The 4,878-nt window shown below is 42.3% G+C and overlaps 1 pseudogene; it reads right to left on the bottom strand.

Annotated features, from left to right (window-relative positions):
- Positions 1-2,686: 2,686 nt before the first annotated feature.
- Positions 2,687-2,925, bottom strand: LOC139264913 (U2 spliceosomal RNA; annotated as a pseudogene).
- Between the last annotated feature and the right edge of the window lie 1,953 nt (positions 2,926-4,878).

The following is a 4,878-nucleotide window of genomic DNA, read 5'->3' as shown; positions in this document are numbered from 1 at the left end:
ATATGTGTAAGTTTAGTTGTGTCATTTAGCCCAATGTGTATATGCATAATGGCGATGTAAGTGACATTACATTATAAAGTCACTACGTAGTTGTATTCTTAATTGTCTCATCAACTATCTACTCTGAACATCAATCCTCTTTCATGGAACGTTATCTCCTGGATTCCTGAGTTGAACTACATGGCTTTGCTTGCTTCTGGAATTTAGTCTACTGCTGGGATGGCTCCTGATTTGAAAGCTGCTGCCCTGCTAGTTTCCAGGTCTGTGCTGCCTTGCGGCTCTCCCAGATTGTGCTTCACTTTTCCCTTGGCTTCATCTGCGTCTCCATTGCTTTCATGGATTAAACTCTGCTCTTCTGCAAGTGACATTGTAAAAAAATAGTAGGAAAATGTCCTATGTTCACTATTATCAGTGAAATAGTAAATGAGTTATGAAAGAATGAGGCACATTTTTGCCTTCACTGCATGGATGGCGGTCAGGTGAAGCAGAGTGCTCACCCATTATAGAACCCATCTGATTTTGATTCTATTGAAATCAATTGATTGATAATTGGACAAGTTCACCAGACAATGGAATTAAAATTGGATGGATTCTGTAACAGGTGGGTGATCCAGTCCACCAGATTACTGCCCATATGGCAAAGAGGAAAATTTACCCCAATATATTTATAATTTCACTGCGAGTAATGATCAAAGGAAATATTTCAGCTATGTTTGCAATGTTACTGAGAAATAATGAACAACGGATATTTCTCCTCGAACTGTGTGTTGAATTCAGGAAAAAATCCCGGCAGTTAACAGGGGTTAAACTGTCACATTTATTATTTCGCTCATTACAGTGCCAGCTGGGGCTTAGTGGTAGCACTCTCACCTCTGAGTCAGAAGGTTGTGGATTGAAATCTCACGCCAGGGTCTTGAGCACAAAATCTAGGCTGACACTCCAGTGCAGTACTAACTTTTGGATGAGATGTTACCATTTTCCCTCTCAGGTGGATGTAAAATATACCATGGCACTATTTCAAAGATGAGCAGAGGAGTTTCCCCCGATATCCTGCCAATATTTATCCCTCAACCAACGTCACTAAAAGAGATTATCTTGTCTGTTTGTGGGACCTTGCTGTGTGCAAATTGGCTGCTACATTTCCTACTTTACAACAGTGACTACACTTCACGAAGTACTTAATTGACTGTAAAGTACTTTAAGACATCCTGAGGTCATGAAAGGCGCTGTAAAAATGCAAGTTATTTTTTCTATAAAAGATTACTTTGCAGCATTTGTCTCTTGGTTTTGCTGTTCTTACCATGGGTGCAGTAAAATACTTCATAAAATGATGACACACAAAGTTAACTCATCTTTGATATTTTTATTGTAGGATCAGGTCAAGAACCTTGGCTGAATTCATTGCAATATTGAAATTAACAAGCTCAGCAGTGTTCCTCCTATGCTCCTATCAGTTACAAAAATGTAGTATTAAGTTCTTTGCACTGTGCATCCCATCAGTGAACGCCTCTCCTGAACAGGAGAAATTTCTTACCACGCAGAGTAATGATTTGGAAATTGTGTTTCTTCTGGGATTTTATTTAAACCATATGTTACTTAATGTGTTTTGTAGGGAATGGAGCGTAACATGGTACATCTGTCTTGTATTAAGTAACAGTGTTGTGCAGCCAGCCACCTTATACACTCCCCAAGTTCTAATTTTGTAACTCTTGAGTTTTACTTTCAGAAATTGCACATTTTTGGCAAAGGTTAGTTTGATTAAGATCTCAAGCTAACTATGTGAAAAGGGCCAGGTTCACCAGGTTCAGTTGATATTTTTCTGACATGGGAATCCAAAAGTGCTTTATAAAGTTCCACAGAGCAAACTCAAAGCTCCTGTTTCTGAAACAATGGCACCTGATCTACAAATAAAAACCTGGCATGAAACACCAGTTCTATTCATTTTTTTTACCCCCTCAAATGCTTTCAAATTGTTTTGTAATCATTGGATTTCAGGTTTCTTTATGATGTAATTGATTTCAGAGTATCGTCATACTGCTGATTTCCACTTCACAGTGAAACTAAATTAACAATATAACTTGGGAGTTCCACGTGAATTAGGCAAGAGGAATGAGACATCTTCCCATCAGGGATGTCGTATACCTTAAGACTGCCGGAATGTAGGGATAGAGATGGGCATTGGCTGACAGGTGGAGTGCTAGAAGCATTTTACAATCGGTTTCCCTTCATGAACTTTGGTTCTGCTCCAAGATGGAATCCACTGCTTTTCCTTCAATTTAAAAATAGATTTCCAACATACTTTACATGATGTACGCACGAGTGTTGATTTCTATGTAATGCATACAGCTGAGGCTGATACGTGCTGGAGTATACACTGGTCAGATACACTAGGAGTTATTCTGTTACTACAGTTATATACCATGACATGCATTATGCCAACCTTTATGGCGTACATACATCCTGAGGTATAACTCTAGTGACAGTATGAATCCAGTGTAACAAGCATCAGTCTCAGACCAGTATGTCAAGTATAACTGCACCATTGAATAGGTATTTATTTATTTATTTTTTTTTTTTTTAATTCATAGCCAATCGTTCCAATTCTTTGTCAAATCACAAACGCCAGAGGTCACCTTGCACACGCCAAGGATCACTCTGCGCCAATGCTCTTAGCCAAAAGGCCTAGAGCCACTGCACCGTTCCTGGAAGTACTGCAATACCAGGTTCGTGCCATGGAGGTGGATGGGTCAGGTCCCCCACACACCTCCGTGGAGGTGGATGGATCAAGCCACCCCACCCACCTCCTGTTTCCAAAAAAGCAAGCATATACCTTCCTGATCCAGGGAGAACCACCCGGAGGTCATGGTGGCTACTCCCCTGTCAGGTCAGTTACGCATGATCTTAGCCAAAAGGCCGAGAAGCGCCATTGAATATGTATTTACTGTATTTGAAAACAATGGCCCAAAAATTGCGATCCATGGCGTAGCTCTGGAGTATACCGCGGACCTGCAAAAACAATACGCCCCTACCTGATGGCGGCCCGCCTTTGTAAACTTGCTTTCTGATGCTGCATGCTGGAGGGCAGTGTAATGGCCCACAGATCCCAGGGAGTACAGCCTGTGCGGAAGTTTACCTGGGTTCACATGGGCTTGGTCCTCCAATCAGAAAACAGATTGTCTTTCATTCATTTAAATTACTACATTACTTCATTACAACAGCCTTTAAAATACATACGAGGCAAAATTGCCCCTTTCCTTAAGGCCTGTTACCACCTGAAATCGGTGGCCATGATGCGGAGTGCAATGGATGCCGATTTTTCATGTAATGGCCGCCATTTAAAAAATTCCACTCCTTTAAGTGAAGGGGAGAGCCGTGGTGACGCGGTGCCATGATGACGTCATCAACGCTAGGCTGATGACTGACAGCGGCGGCCACTCTGCTCACCCCCAACTTCCGCCCCTCTAGTGTGCTCACCGCAGCATAACTGCCTTCATTATGACCGACTTCCGATCTGCCCCTCAAAAAAGCCAAAGAGTGGAATTTTGATCAAGAGGCCACCGCATCCACTGTGGTGCTACGCCCTGTTTTCAGCGGTGGGCAATTTTCGCCCCATACAAATTTAGCTTTTATCGTGCGAATCCAATTCATAATTCATAATTCCCACTTCCAAACTACTGTGCACTGTGCAGAAAGTGAGGAAATGTAAATGTTATTTTAAAAATACCTGAAACTTTAACATACACTGGGATTGCTTCTCATTAAAGCTTTTAGGGGTTGAAATTCCGTTTCTACCGCCACCCGTTACCACCAGCGGAAGGTGGCTAATGGGCGGCAAAGGCCTACCTTCGACAATAAGTGGTGTCCACGCCTGTGCAGAAATTCAGTCGGCTCTTTGGCAGAAGCGCTAAGAGCTAACGCTGCGCGAGCTAATGCCACCTGCATGGTGATGTCATCCAACATGCAACGCCTTCTTGGCGTCTCTTATTTCAATATTTAGTTTGAACAGCGGCCTTCCCGGCAGGCATTCTTACAGCCTGAAAAAAGTGGTGAGTAAACAGAGGAACGAAGGCGGAATCGCCCAGAGAGCAAGGTACATTTTTTTCTTTATTTATTTCTTAATTTTTCCATTAGTTGTAACAGTGGGAAGGTTTGTGTGTGGGTCGGAGAGATTTGAAGTTTTCTTTCTTCCCTTTTCTCGTTTTTCAGCTAGCACGTCGGCAGCCTCCCGCTGCAAAATTCAGTAGGCCTTCTGAGCTCTGGCCCAGGGATGAGTGTGCAATGCCACTTTTTAGCGCTGCTTACTCAGCTTTGGGCATAAAAACTGAATTTGGCAGTTTGAGCCTGTACCTATCGCCTGGCGTTAAAATCAGCACTCAGGCGGTGTAAGAATACTCTCAGCACTCAGGCGAACCAAGACCCAATGCTGAGGCTTTCTGAGAAAGAATGGCCTTAAAGGTTATAAAAAGTCATGCCAAAGATTGCTGGGTCTCTCTCTCTTCTCCTTAGCACATGGCAAAGGAGGAACCTCCTTCCACAGCAGAAGTAAGGATGAATGCCATGTGCTTGTGCTTTGCCAGAGGGAAGTAAAGTATACCTTTTTATTGTATCTGTTGTAACAAGGTAGAGTCCATAGGATAATAATAGACTGCTGTTGTGTTCGATAGGCTATTTGCATGTGTGTGTGTTTTAAAATTGTTTTAAAATAATTGGTCTTGCTGTCAATTTAATGCCAGAGATTTAGAAATCTTACAAATTGGGGGCTCGTCTGGGATCTGGCGAGACAGCTCTTGATCATTCTTTTGAACAATTGGAAATCTCGGGAGTTGCGATTTTAACTTGTGTTGTGAAGTGTAAATTCTAAACTTTTAAACGGATTGG

This window comes from Pristiophorus japonicus, chromosome 5 (genome assembly GCF_044704955.1).
Source record: "Pristiophorus japonicus isolate sPriJap1 chromosome 5, sPriJap1.hap1, whole genome shotgun sequence".
In the NCBI taxonomy this organism is placed as follows: Eukaryota; Metazoa; Chordata; class Chondrichthyes; family Pristiophoridae; genus Pristiophorus; species Pristiophorus japonicus.
Note: the sequence above shows the minus strand (reverse complement) of the source record. Positions and strands in the feature narration are given on the sequence as shown.